Source organism: Antechinus flavipes, chromosome 4 (genome assembly GCF_016432865.1).
Source record: "Antechinus flavipes isolate AdamAnt ecotype Samford, QLD, Australia chromosome 4, AdamAnt_v2, whole genome shotgun sequence".
In the NCBI taxonomy this organism is placed as follows: Eukaryota; Metazoa; Chordata; class Mammalia; order Dasyuromorphia; family Dasyuridae; genus Antechinus; species Antechinus flavipes.
In genome coordinates, this window is record NC_067401.1 from 433,362,844 (window position 1) to 433,378,908 (window position 16,065).

Consider the following 16,065-nt stretch of genomic DNA (forward strand, 5'->3'; position numbering starts at 1 on the left):
ATATGCAATTCTCAACATGTGATTGAATCAAATGAGAATATAGATAGACCATGGCCTCCTTTGATATAGATATTATAATCCCATTAATGGAGTCTATAATTGCATTATTTAAAACAAACCAGAAACTAAACCTCTTCATACTCTTGGCCTGTATTAGGCGTGTGGTCAATTACAAATCCCAATGTCTTTTTTGCATGAATTCTTATCTAGCCAACTCTTACCCTACCCAAACTTATTGAATTAAAAAACAACCTTAAACATAGGACTTTTTATTTATCTCTATTCAACCTCATCTTCCTTCATTGTAATCCTGTTCTTATGCTTGATCATGTCACAGAGAGGTCTCTGGGTTCTTGAAGTTCATGCCAGAAGAATATAAACACTGGCAGGTCTTCTCTTATGTAAAGCTTTCAAACATAGTCCTAATGCTTAAGATCAGTCAATAGGAGCCCATCACCAAAAAGTGAACTACCAAGGGATGAAATGTTAGACAATCTATTCATGAATCTGCCTACTAAGGAACTATGAGCTGTGCAGTATTATACCCACATGGATGATGATATGGATTTTTGGAAGTATTAGAGTGAATCTTATCTTGATGGTTTGAACCAACATTTCAATAGCACATCAAAATATTTGTGAATCTTGATTCATCCAGCATATTAAGTGTCCCTTTCAACTTTGTGTCATCTGGAAATAGGATGAGCATGACATTCTAGATTTGTCATGGTTAGGAAATTGTTCTGTGAGGAAAATTATTTTAAAGAATTTAGAGGAGAAAGATGCTTTAGTTGTTATAGAGATTTCCCCATGTATAGGGATATAGGCATGGAAAAATAAATGTATATTGATTGCTTGGGATAATCCTGTATTGACTGGATGCTGGCAAGGTGCCATGATGCTATTTCTTTATAGTCCCTAGACCCTGAAATTAACGACTTGAGCTCATTTTAAATTTAGATAGGAAGAGGGGTCAATTTCTCTATTGCCTACCTTTGTATGCCACAATGGAAAGAGAGAACTGTGTTTCTGGAGTCAGAGGATTTGGGTTTATGTCCTTCTTTTTATATTTGCTACCTATGTGATTTTAAAATCCCTAGGTCTTTATTTAAAAGGGAGATGGTGGAGGGGGCTGGGGGGTGGATTAGCTGATCTTTGAGATCTCTTACATTTGGAGATTTACAATCCTACATAAAATTGTCCCTCAAAATTAGCCTGATATTGTGGACAGTTCCCTAGAGATCTCCTGACTGGCTTTCCTTAGTCCTTGCTCCATGATTGAATGAGAGGTCATGAGACCTTTGTGTGCCTCAGTTCCCTCAGATTTTATTCCCTTTTGCCTCTGATCTTCAACTTTCAAATAAGAATGCTTTATGCACCCTTTAAGAGGGACAATATGTGTAGAATGAGATGAAAACTGCAGAATTTCAGAACAGAGAGGTCACTGGTGGCATCAAGTCCATCTTGTACCTAAAAGAATTTCTACTAAAACACACTTGACAAGCAATCATCCAGTCTTTGCTTGAAGAACTCCAGTGTTGGGGAAGTCACTATTTCCTAAGGCAATCTGTTCTACTTTGGAATGCTTTTTTTTTTTTTTTTGGTGGGGGGTGATGGAGAAGAAAAGGGACAGGTGGATAGTCTTTTGAAAAGTACAAAATGCTCTATGAATACAAGGTAGGAATAGTAATAGGTCCTCGGATTCAATCTGCCTTCACTCTTGTGTGTGCAGTGTCTCTCTCACTCCCCTTTTCTTTTCCTCTCTCTCATTCTCCTTCTCTCGCTCTCAAAATGTTAATGTGGGTCTCCTCTATAAATAACGATACTGGCATACTGACATCCAGATTTAAACACTGCAGCACAGCACCCTGTACAAGGAGAAGGCTGACACAGAGCTTCTATTTTTATATGTCTAGTGATATATCCAAGTGTCACTCAACAACAGGAAAGGAGCGACTGTGCCGATATCATTCAGTCATATCTTCACCCTTTCTCCGCCTACCACTCAGACACATCCCTGACAAGTGCTGGGCGGCTCCACCTGCTCACCACCTGTCAATATTTGGGTAAAAGAAAAAAAAGGCTCTAGCACATGACTTTTAATTTAGTATAAGTATCGATGCTCTGAATATTAACCTATGCTCTCTGCCTAGCCCCTAGTCACTAGAGTTCAATTTTTTCCTATCTCCAGAAATATTTGAGAAAACATGATAGGTTACTTAGAGTGCTGATGTTGGAGTCAGGTGCACCCGGGTTCAGACATTTACTAGTGCAACAGGGGATGACATATAGAATGCCTGAGACATGGTATGATCCCCATTATACTAACTCTGAAACCTGGGCAAGTCATTTAACCTTTATAAACTCCAGTTTCCTCATCCATAAAATGGAGGGGAGGTTGTGGACTAGAGGGTTTCCAAAGTTCCTTGTAGCCTTAAATTCATGGTGAACTTCACATCAAGTTTATAACTGACAGAGGGAGATAGAAGTAGAAATAGATTATGAAATTCATTGGAAGTTAATTGAGAAATGCCCATAAATATTTTGAATAATTTGGTTTCCTCAACTCAGGAAAGCAGGGAAAATGCCCTTCCTCCTTCATCTCTGAGAGTCAGTAGCTCAGGAGGATTTAAATCTCATCTGAAAAAAAACAGCTTCTTAGCACAGAAATTCTAAATCTTCACTCACAACCCAAAGAGAAGGAGCTTCTCTGCTAAACTCTCAGGATTGTTTTCCATAGCATTTCATTATCATCAAGTATTTCTATCCAAATACAAATGTCAAGGTAAATGCCACACAAAGCTGAAGTAGGGTTCATGAGATAAATAAATTAATGAATGGATAAATAAATGAATGGCTGAGTGAGTTAATTTACCAGGTAATTCATTTTACAATAATGATTTGCAGATTTAGGTATCTGACCACATTTCTTAGCTCTGGAATTAAGTTGAAATCAATTCAGATTAAGGAAGCTCAGTTTATTTTATAGTTTCTCACTCTGAACATCAACTCTAAAACAAGACTAACTCATTATATTGAACTTCATTAGATTCCCCTCATCCCCATGATCAGAGATCTAATTTCCAGGAAAAAATACATTGGCCCATTTTGACTGAATGTTTGCCATCTCACAATGTCCAATATTTCACACCATCCCAGTACTTTTTGTGTCCTTCTTGGATTTGCTGTAGGTCTAAATATTTGATAGTACAGTGAAAGTTCTAAGGATAAAATGGAAGTAACAATGGAAGCAACCAGATTAGGTCATTCATGTAATACATAATTTGCCTTTGCCACCCCAACAATGGCTTGGAATGCCACATAAGTCAGTAAGTCATAGTTATAGAACTGGAAAGAACCTCATAGAATAAAGGAACAGAGCTATAGAACTGAAAGAAACCTCAAAGGTCATTAAGCCCAATTACCTAATTATAGACTAAAAGATATTAAGACCCAAGTAAGATAACTGATTTTTCCAATGCCTCACAAGCAGTGTTAGGAGGAGAATTTGAATCCAAGACAACTAACTTCTAGTCCATGGAGCAGGTAGTCTGCTAGAGATTAAAAATAGACAAAAATGAAGAAAATCATAGGCCTCAAAGAACTTTGCTCTATTTGAAAGAAACTATTCTATCCTATTTAGCTTCAGTCTCAGAAAATGAGATGGTTATGTCTAATATCTTTATTTGGACCTGTGGCTTCATCAAAAATTACAGAATCATCTGACCTGAGTTAGAAGTCACAATCTGGAAAAGAACTACTCTACACTAAAGGAATGATTGTCCAGCCTTAGATTGTTGACCTCAAGTGAAAGTGACCTGGCTGTCTTCTAACACAACTGATTGCATTTTGGGATAGCTCTGACTATTGGGATAACATTGTTCCCACTTCTACCCTTTGGGAACAAACAGAACAAGTTTAATCCTTTTCGCATATGACAACCCTTTGATTACCCCACCCCTTCACTCAGACATTCTCTTCTCCAGGATAAATACTCTCTCAATGTCCTTCACATCCAGGATGTCATAGAGCTTTTCGTTGTCCTTTTTTAAAATTCCATCCCCAAGAATGCCATCAACTGGGGAATGGCATATAAATGTAATGGGTACAATAAGACATAAATAACAGACAGATCTCAGAAAAACCTGAAAAGACTTGCATGAAGTGATGCAAAGTGAAATTAACAGAAACAGGAAAACATTATAAGCAACCTCAGCAACATTGTGTGATGATCAACTATGAATTATTCAATTCTTCTTAGCAACAGAATTATCTAAGACAAGTAGAGAGAACTCATGAAGGGAAATGCTATCCACATCAGGATAAAGAACTGATGGACTCTGAATGCAGATCAAAGCATATTTTCCACCTACCTTATTCTTTCTCATAGTTTTTGTCCTTTTTATATTTTTGTGACTAATATGGAAATATCTTATATGATAGCACATGTATAAACTATTTCAAACTGTCTAGTATTTTTGAAAAAGAGGAGGGGAAAAAGGAGAGAGGAAAAATTAGAACTCAAAATCCTGTTAAAATAAATGCTAAAAATTTTATTCACATATAACTGGGGGAAATAATACTTAATAAAATAAAATGTCATCCCCCCAAACTTGACACAGTACTCTAGAAATTGTCTGACCAGGACAAGGAATTATCAGCTCCCTAGTCTTTGATATTCTGCCTTTTTAAATGTAGTATGAAATAGTATTAATTTTTTTTAATTGTCATCTCATATTTTCCCATGTTGTACTTGCAATCTGCAAAATCAGAAAATTGCTATCTAGGGAATCTTATCCCTTCCCCATACTTGTAAAGTTGATTTTTTTGTGCTTAAAAATAAGCATTTATAGTTTTCTTTGAAAGATAGTGAAGAACAAGAGAAATACTAGAGGAATTCAAATAGCAAATGTTACTTAAATATTCCCCTCAAAAACAAGACAGTCAACATTTCAAAGAACTGTAAATTTCTGGTAAAACTTTGGAATGCATTATTAAAAGGACAGTTTGTGAACATCTGGAAAAATAAGTAGTGACCACAAAGCTCTAATAAGTCTTTAACAGCATGTCAAAATTAATTTGCTCTAAATGAAGGTGTCCTAGCTATACCAACTGTACCAAAACTATGTTATAAAGCAGCAGTCATCAAAATCTTTTGGTACTGGCTAAGATATAGTGCAGTTAATCAGTGGAATAGGTTAGATTCACAAGACAAAATAGTTAATGACTATAGTAATCTACTTTTTGACAAACCTAAAGACCCCAGCTTTTGGAATAAGAATTCACTATTTGACAAAACCTGCTGGAAAAACTGGAAACTAGTATGGCAGAAACTAGGCATTGATCCACACCTAACACCATATACAAAGAGAAGGTCAAAATGGGTCATGATCTGCACATAAAGAATGATATTATCAACAAATTAGAAAAACATAGGATAGTTTACCTCTCAGATCTGTGGAGGAGAAAGGAATTTGTGACCAAAGAAAAACTAGATCGTTATTGATCATGAAATAGATAATTTTGATTATATTCAGTTAAAAAGTTTTTGTACAAACAAAACTAATGCAGACAAGATCAGAAGGGAAGCATTTTTATATTCAAGGTTCTGAAAAAGGCCTCATTTCTAAACCATATAGAGAACTGACTCAAATTTATAAGAATAAAACCATTCTCCAATTGATAAATGGTCAAAAGATATGAACAATTATCAGATAAAGATATCTGTAGTCATATGAAAAGGTGCTCCAAATCACTATTGATTAGAGAAATACAAATTAAGATAACTTTGAGATACCACTACATACCTGTCAAGATTGGCTAAGATGAAAGGAATAGATAATGATGAAAGTTGGAGGGAATGTGGGAAAACTGGGACACTGATACATTGTTGGTGGAATTGTGAACACATCCAGCCATTCTAGAGAGGGATCTGGAACTATGCTCAAAAAGTTATCAAACTGTGCATATCCTTTGATTCAGCAATGTTTCTACTGGGTCTATATCCCAAAGAGATCTTAAAGGAGGGAAAGGGACCCACATGTGCAAAAATGTTTATGGCAGCCCTTTTTGTAATGGCTAGAAACTGGAAACTGAGTGGATGGCCATCAGTTGGAGAATGGCTGAATAAATGATGGTATATGAAAGCTGTGGAATATTATTGTCCTGTAAAAAATGACCAGCAGGATGATTTCAGAGAGTTTTTGAGAGACTTACATGAATTGATGCTAAGTGAAATGAGCAGAACTAGGAGATCATTATACACAACAACAAGAAGACTGTATAACGATCAGTTCTGATAGTCATGGCTGTCTTCAACAATGAGAAGATTCAAACCAGTTCCACTTGTTCAATGACGAAAAGAGTCATCTACACCCAGAGAGAGAACTGTGGAAACAGATTGTGGAACACAACATAGCTTTCTTACTCTCTCTGTTGTCGTTTGCTTGCGTTTTGTTTTCTTTTGCAGTTTTTTCTTCATTCTTGATCTGATTTTTCTTGTGCAGCAAGATAACTATAAATATGTATACATATATTGGATTTAACATATATTTTAATATATTTAACATGTATTGGACTACCTGCATCTAGGGGAGGGGGTGGAGAAAAGGGGGGAAAAATTTGGAACAGAAAGTTTTGCAAAGGTCAATGATGAAAAATTACCCATGCATATGTTTTGTAAATAAAAAGCTTTAATGAAAAAATTAATTTGCTTTTGATAAGGTTGGTAAATCATTATCATAGATATATCTTATGTATTCTTGTGTACAAAATGGAGAGATGTTAGACAATGTATACTTCTTTTAATTTAGAACTGAATTTAGACTGAAGGGATGGACCCAAGTCATTAATGATTTGACATCAGAACTGTTTTAGAAAGAACATCAATAGGGGTATCAAGGTGGTGCAGTGGATAGAAGTCAGGAGGATCTCAGTTCAAATCTAGTCTCAGACACTTAACACTTCCTGACTGTGTGACCCTGGGCAAGTCACTTAATCCCAATTGCCTCAGGGAAAAAAAAAGACATCAATAATTTTGAAATTATGCAAATAAGGACAATCAAGAAATGTAGGGTCCTGAGAGCATGTAATAGTAGAAATATTTGAAAGACCTTGTGGATGTTTAGTCTGATAAAAAGATTCTGAGTGGGAAGGGGGAAAGAGATGTGATACCTATTTTCAAATATTTAAAGGACTTTCAGGGAATATTAGATTTGTCCTTTATTTCTTTCTTCTTCCTTACCCCAAATTCTACCACTTACCCCAAATAGGTGAGAACTAAAAGTAGTGGATAAAAATTTCAGAAAAATAGAATTCAGTTTGGTTTAAGGAAAAGATAGCCTAAAAGTAGTTATCCCTAAAGTAGAAAAGAGTGTCTTGGGAACCACTGGGTTTTTCCCTCAATGGAGGTCTTTAAAACAAAGACTAAATCTGTTGTAGAATAGTGGCATCAAACTCAAATTGAAGTGAAAATCACGAAATCAGAATATCTCCACACAAATATCTCCAAGCTGCATATTGACTTAGATAATCACATATTAACATTATCTATGTTCTATTTTATTGTTTTGGTCAAACATTTCCAGATTACATTTTAATCTGATTTAGGAGAAAGGCAGTTGGATAGTGTAGTGAATAGAAGCCCTACTATGAGGGAGAGCTGAATTCAAATGTGGCCTCAGACACTTACTAGCTGTGTGATCCTGAGAAAGTCACTTAAACCCAATTGCCTCCCCACAAAAGGGAAAAATAATATGATTGGGGCTCCACATTCTAACTTCTACATTCTATAATTATGAAATTTTTATCATTAAATTTATTGTGTACTATTGTGAAGTTGGAAGAAAAAGTTGAGTTCAGATCTAACGACAGGCATTTAATTTCTCTGGACAAATTATTTAACTACTTTCAGCCTCATTTTCCTCATCTGTAAAACTGGGGTAAGAAGATCATCTGCTCTCAGGATTGATTTGAGGATAAAGTGAGATATCATTTTTAGAGCACTTCCCAAACTTTAAAGCATTATATGAACACTAGTTATATAAATACTTATAATTACTAAATACTACTATTGACAATAACTCCTAATAACTTTCCTTATTAAGCCTTCTTATTGGTCCATGGAGAATCAATCTGCTATTATTTTTCACCTAGGGATTTTAGTTGGCAATGGCTACTAGAATGCCTGTTGAGTTGAATTCCATTGAGAGAGAGAGAATTAGAAAAAGAGAGACAGAGAGAGACAAAAGCAAAGAAATTTAATAGGCTCTCTCAAACAAATGCAGTATCAAAGGAAATTCTTAGCTTGATACATGTCTATAAATATATTTTATATATATATTATACATTATATAACATATAATAATGTCATTTATATTTATAGGGATTTTGTTAAGAATGTTAGTTTCATTTTTTATGATTTCTTTGTGATACAATGTAGTAGGGATATGGCTTGATTAAAAGATATGCATTTTGGCTGCCTTTGGCAACCCAAATTGTTCTCCAGAATGGTTGGATAAGTTTGCAACTCTATCAATAATCCATTAGTGTCCCAATTTTCCCACATCTCTCCTAACATTTGTCATTTTCCTTTTTTTTTTTTTTTTGTCAAGGATCTTAGTCAACCTGATAGAGATGAGGTGGTACTTCAGAGTTGTTTAAATTTGCAATTTTCTAATAAAAAGTCATTCAAATCACTTTGTCATTATGTCTGTTGAATAGATATGATTTCTACAACTGAAAACTTCCTGTTTCTATCATTGACTATTTATCAGTTGGGGAATGCTTTGTTCTCTATATATTTAAGAAATTCAGCCTTTCTCAAACATTTTCTGGAAAGATTTTTTCTCAACTTTCTGCTTTGTTTTTAATCTTAGTTGCATTGGTTTTGCTGCAGAAAGAAGGGCAAAGGATTCACCAGATGAGGAAGGGGATCAGACTGAAGAAATCAATCTCTGGTAGCACTTAGTTCATTCCCACTGGGACCAGAGAGTACAATGACCTGATTCCTTGTCTAATCTCACTTCTGACACCAATTAATGTTAACCAGATTTAACTGGTTTCTAAATCATGAATGACCAGAGCCAAACATAACAATCTAGAGACAAGAAAGTCAAAAATTAAACAAGAGTTTAATTTCAAAGTAAAGGAAATGATGTAAGCAAGGAGAGTAGATTACACACATGTGCTGGAGCCCCATCTCTAGTGAGGGGACCTGTTTTAGTGTGGCTGAACCTTGATTTATATGCTTGTGGCTAAACAAAAAGTCAAACAATGCATTATAGGGAATAGTATTGAGGCACAACAGCCTATGGTGAGGCAATTTTGTCTAGTGACAAAAAGTTTGCTCATAGAAAGGTGCTTCCTAGAGTTCAGGTACTATCAGTTCCAACAGGTGAGTACAAAGGATTGTTGTGCTGAGCTCAGGGCACAGCTTGCTCACTGGGCCTTACTTCTGGAAAATAGAGTATCTCCTAATAGTATCTTGACATAATATTGGAGATCAGTTTTTATTGTTATTGTTGAATTCTGGTCTTGATCTTATGAAGGCTTGAAAGCCTTCTATTTCATTGAATGACCATTTTTCCTTTGAAGTATTATGCTTAATTTTGCTAGGCAGGTGTTTTCTGATTTTAGTCCTAGTTCCTTTTCCCCTGGAATATCATCTCCAATATCTCTGATCCTTTAACTTTTCAGCTGCTAAGTGTCATCGTGACTATGGCTCCTTGATAATTGAATCAATTTTTATCCTATTCACTTGCAATTTTTCCCCTTAATCTGATAGTTCTGAAATTTGGTTATAATGTTTTTTGGAGAGGTTTTTTTTGGGGGTAGGGGTGGGAATCTTTCCTGAGGTGATCAGGAGATTCTTTCAATGTGCATTTTGACCTCTGTTTCTAGTATAACAAGGAAGTTTACCTTGATGATTTCTTAAAAGATGTTGTTCAGGTTCTCTTTTTGCTTATGGCTTTTAGGTAGTCCAGTGATTCTGATACTGTCTCTCCTGGATCTATTTTCCAGGTCAGTTTTTTTCTCTCTATAAAGTGTTTAACATTTCTTCTATTTTTTCATTCTTTTGAATTTGCTTGAGTGGTTCTTGATATCTTATAGAGATATTAATCTCCACTTTTCTGATTCTAAATTTTAAGGAATTTTTTTTCCAGTTAGCTTTTGTACTTTCTTTTTGATCAATTGTATTTTTAAGGACTTGTTTTCTTCAGTGAATTTTGTATCTCGTTTTTCAACTGGCCAAATCTACATTTTTAGCAGTTGTTTTCTTTTTTTTTCCAAGCTGTTGAATTTTTTCCTTCTCTTGCATCATTCTCATTTCTTTTCCCAATTTTTCTTCTACTTATATGATTTTAAACTCCTTCCTGACTTCTTCCATGAGTCCTTTCTGGGATTTAGACAATTTCCCATTTTTGTTTGTGGCTTTGCCCACAGGTGTTTTGATATTGTTATATACTTCCAAGTCTGTGTCTTGACATCACAATAACTTTCTATGGTGAAAATCTTTATTTGTTGTGTTTTGTTCATCATTTTGGCCTTTTTGCTTTCTTTTGAATTTGAGTTTTGCTCCTGAGGGAAAAGGTTTATTGTGTCAGAGACTTCAGGCCCTGACCTTACCTGGTACTGAACTGCTGTTGCTTTAAAACTCAGGGGCATCCTTCATGTCTGGCACTAAATTGAGGTGAGATGTGGGGCATGGCTGGCACTACACAAGGCCACAGAAGGGATTTGGCATCTTACCTGGTACTGAATCAGGGCCCTAGTGCTGGTGTCTGTCATGTGCTGAAATTCATGGGGGTATTTCCTGCTATTCTCTGGGGCTACATAAAGTACATGGTACTCCAGCCACTAGCTGCTTCATTTTTGCTAAGGTACCAATAAGTTTGATGTCTATCTGTTTGCCTAGGGCTATGCTGAAAGATGTGGAGGTTTGGCTGCTGGAGATTGCTTATTTGCCTGGGAGTGTTAGGACTATGATAAATCAGAGCTATTGTAAATAGCAATTATTCCTGTTTTGGTCAGAAACTCTGAGGGACTTGCCTTATCAGACTGATTTTTGCTATTGCTGTTGTTTATTTGTTTATTTTTTGACTAGTTAAAAAAGGCCATTTTTTTGCCTCATTTCTTATCTAGACTTAATTATTGAATGTGTGTTACTTCAGTCAGACTGAGACCTGGGAAAGACCTAAAAAGAGGAAGGTTTCCCACTTCATTCAGGGTCATGTCTAATCTTCCTAATCTATATCTTGCCACTGGTCTCAATGCCACTTGAAGAGAAAATGATGGTGGTGACTTTGGACAGCTCTCCCTCATTCAAATTTAATTCACTTTCAAGTCTTGACATCACCTTCTTGATGTCATGGTCTCTTCTTCAAGAACCAAGGACAAACAAGAAACAGACAACATGGGAAGGAAAATTTGCCCAGGGTTATGCTGAAGCACATGGTCATTTTGGGGGCTGAAGTCTGCCATTCCCCTGGTTATGCTGAGGCACATAAGAAATCCTGGTGTTGGCATTTGTCTGCTTCTCTGAACTGGGTAAAGAATAGCCTGTTAATTTGTTGAGGTGGTGCTTGCTGATTAATTATTAGGATGCTTCCTATTCTTAAATGTCTTCTCCTTTTACCCAAATGGTACAGACCTTTCCTGCCAATCTTCCAAGTTTCTTGGAATAAAAGATTGTTTTGCTCCATAAATCTTTTTTTCAGGTTTTATTGTTCCAGAAATTTTTTGGTGGGGGAGAGTTGCTATTTTATGGTTGTTTGGAGGTGAATATGGGAGAGGTATGATGATTTATTCTCTCAGTCTTCTTTAAACTCATTTTCATCTGTTTAATTCTTTTCTATTGGAATTACTATCATTCTCTTAATGTTTCTGTTATAAATTGGGGTTTCAGATATAAAATAGCCTTTTTACTCCCTAGATTTGATATGATACTATGAATTACCATCTGGTCATTTCTTCTTTTAACACCTTATTTACTTTTTAAAAGATTTTCTTTACTGTCAGTTTCCTCATCAAATGCCTTGCCCAGAGTTGTTTTTCTTCTCTCAGGAAACTATAGAATTATTTTGGTATATTAAATACCCATTTTTTCTCATGAATTAGTATGCTTAGCTTTGCTGGATAGGAATTTTGGGAGTAAAAGCCAATTTGTCTTGCACTTTAGCATATCCCACTTCAGATTTTCAATTTGGATTTTTAGTAAGCAATTCTACATGAGTCAAATGGAAGTTTTATGAAATGTGATTCACTTCTTGTCTGAGACCAAATTTTGAACTCAGCTCTTCCTTATCCCAGGCCCAGGTATCTATATACTACTCTACCTATTGTCTCTGATCTTTTAAAAAAAAATTTAAAGCTTTTTTATTTTCAAAATATATGCATGGATAATTTGACAACATTGACTCTTGCATAGCCTTGTGTTTCATATTTTCTCCTCCTTCCCCCCACTCCCTAAATGACAAGCAATCCAATATATGTTAAATATTTAAAATATATGTTAAATCCAATATATATAAACATATTGATACAATTCTCTTGCTGCATAAGAAAAAATCAGATAAAAAATTGTCCTTGAATTATATTTTATTTAATTATTTGTAAAATCCCCTTTTCGTAGTGACTACACTGTGTATGCCACATAAAAGATATTTTAATTAAACAATTTTTATTAAATTAAACTTGAGGAAATAGCCATCTCAGATAGAAAATTTCATTTATTCCAAGTTTAAGAACTAAATATGAAGGCATTACTCCTGTTATAATAATTCATGGAACTGAAACAGTCCCCTCATAGAAATACATTTTCTTTAGATCAAACCTCCCAGAAGCCTGTGTATGGGCCTTGTGGCATGGTATCATCATTCAGTATAGACTCCGATGATTGAGTTTGTATGCTTCCATTTGAAAATGCTGAGAAGTCTTTAAAAGCCAGCTAAGATTGGAAAAAGTGAGTGAGATGACAGAGATGAGGAAAAATGGCAGATTCATCTTTAGTATACTAGGACTCATCCAGGTGGTAGAAGCAACTATGGTGCCAAAGAGATCTCTGCACCTTAGATTCAACTTCATGTGCCAAGAGAAGTCAATGTTGGTATCATTAATGCTTTCTAGTTGCCAAAATAAAAAGCCAGCAATCCCCACAAATTGCTACTGAAATGAGTTTCTCTAGTATCTTGCTGGGAATGAACAGATGTGTCCCTCTCCCATTGAATTGGGATGATAGAAACATTGATTGGAACACAATTAGTTCTATTGGGAGATGTGTAGTAGTGGCAGATATTTATTAATGACACCCAGAGTGCTTAACACCTGGTTAAATACCTGGCTGTTATCCTGATATATGTTGATTCATTACATATATTTTGCTTTGATTTGAGCCCATTAGTTTGCTATGCTATAATAAGATATATTGGTAAGGGCTCCAATATTTATCCCAGCAATGACCTGTATATAGCTGAGAACAATCACATTTGAAAGTATATGATGCTACATAGCATATTATTGGCCCAGGACAACAGGTAGGAATCAATAGAGAACTTCAGAGAAATAATAAATAGGTCATTCTATCTGTTGTGGGGATTAGGAAACTGTCCATTGGAGAAATCAGTCCTTTCCAGGGTAGGAACCACTAGCAAGGGTCAGAGAGGAGGGCAGCTGTGACAGTGATGTTAACTCGGGGATCTTTCTCAACTATACCCTGTCAGTTCCCCTTTTTACTAGAAATGGAGGCAGGGCTCCTGAAGGGGACTTGCCAAAATGAATACCAGGAGAAACCCCTTCCCCTCTTACAAAAGCAGATAGAAGTGTGAAGAAATCACTGCCACCATTTGTCTGGCTTTCTCTCCACTCTCTCTTTGTTCACTGACATGCAGAGGGGAAGCAGGGCAAAGGGTTGAATTCTCAAGAAATATCAAAACACTTTTAGAAAGCCTTTTGGGCCAGCAGTGTGAGTCTGGCTGTCCAAAATGTTTCCAACCAGGGACCAAACCAATGACCTCTCACAGCAACTCTCAGAAGATGAGTTTTCTTCCAGTATAACCCCTAAATTCCTGGCACAAATTCAAAGAGAATAAAGCTTGCTGATTCAGACAGCCAATGGGAAAGTTCAGTGTTAGGGGGAAAATTGAGTTATAGACAATTTAAATAAGACTACAGATATATTACTTCTAAGTTCATAACTTAGACGATTAATAGTGTTGCCTTGTAGAAATCTGGTTCCTCTTCTCTTTTAGTGAATAGATCAGATTTATTTATCCTTAAATAATATCGTTTTGCATTCAAATAATATGCTCAAGAGGCAGTTAAAGACGATGAAGTCAGAAAAGAAGGAAGGAAGGAAAAAAGAAAAGAAGGGAGGGAGCAAGGGAGGGAGGAAGAAGAAAGGAAAGGAGAAAGAGAGGGAGGAATGGAGGGAAGGAGAAAGGAGGAAAAAAGGAAGGAAGGAAGAACAAGAAAGAAAGAAAGAAAGAAAGAAAGAAAGAAAGAAAGAAAGAAAGAAAGAAAGAAAGAAAGAAAGAAAGAAAGAAAGAAAGAAAGAAAGAAGGAAGGAAGGAAGGAAGGAAGGAAGGAAGGAAGAAGGAAGGAAGGAAGGAAGAAAGGAAGGAAGGAAGGGAGGGAGGAAGGGAGGAAGAAAAGAAAGAAAGGGGAAGGGAGAGAAAGAGAGAAGGAGGGAGAAAAGAAAAAATGAAGGAAGAAAAGAAAAAGGAAGGAAGGAAAAAAAGGAAGGAAGGAAAATCATGAGAAGGAAGGATGGAAGAAGTAAGTGTTTAAGTGCCTACTATATATCAGGCACTGTACAAAGAACTTTACAAATATTATCTCTTTTGATCCTCAAAACAACCCAGTGAGGTAGGTACTATTATTATTACTACAACCCAGAGAGAAAACTGGGATACAAATAGACTAGGTGATTTGTCCAGAATCACAGACCTGCAGAATGTCTGAGGCAGAATATGAACTCCAGTCTTCCTGATTTAAGGTCCAGCTCTTTATGTATTACTTTATCTAGCTGTCTCTGATACCTTCTAGATTTGTGACTTTGTACAAGTCATCTAATCTTTCACTGAGAAAATTTTCTAAAACAATGAATTACAGATAACTTACTGATATTTACTATGGAGGGGAAGTTCTGTGTAAAGAGTAATCTATTCAACTGAAATCACAACTCCAATTAATAAAAAATTCCAAACCAACAAAAATGCTAACTGTTTTGATTACATTAGACCAATTCTTAGTTATATAATTAGCTTTTTGAAAGCAATCTTAGATTTAGAACTAGAAAAGATCTTAGAGGCCAGCTATTGCCACCTCCTCTTGTAGTTGAGAAAGCCCAAATCCACCCAGACAAGACCAAATTAGCCAGCATCAGCATTGTCCAAATTCTCCGAGTGAGGAACCATTATACATTCTATTATAGTCTGCATCTTCCATGATTTTTTTGTGGCAAGTTTTTAGTGAGGTTTTTGTTGGACAGTTTCAAGTTCTGTATTCTTGGCATCTATCTTGACAAGATTTTTTCTCTCTTGGAAGCCTGGGATTCCAGTGAGCCAGTTTGTTGTTATCTCCTTCCCAGTCCTCCCCTCTATTTAGTCCTTCTCCCATCCCTCTCTTCCATCTATTCCTCCCAAGTCATCTGGACAGTTACCCTTTCCCATCCCCCTTCTTATTTCCACAGAACTTGTTTTTTCAAGCTGTTCTCAGTTAGGCAGCATTTGCAAAGAGCTGATGTTTCCACTCTGAGAAGTCTCCAGTGATTTCACCCAGTCTCTTTCAAGCTGCAAGTACATATTTATCAACCCCAGAGTGCGAAGATGAGGCGGCAACATGAGGGTAGTGAGTGATGGGAACTGCTGTCACAGCAGGAATCACATGAGGGGGTGAGGGGCTTGGGAAATAAGAAGGTCTGAGTCAGGGCAGGCAGAGAAAAAAGAAGGAAGGGGGAAGGCCCAGGGAGGAGGGAGGGGAAGGAAGGTGCAGAAGTAAGAACAAGTCAAAGTTAAAAAGGAGGAGATTGAGGGCACTCCAGTGGCCTGTGGCATGTCCTGAGTGAAA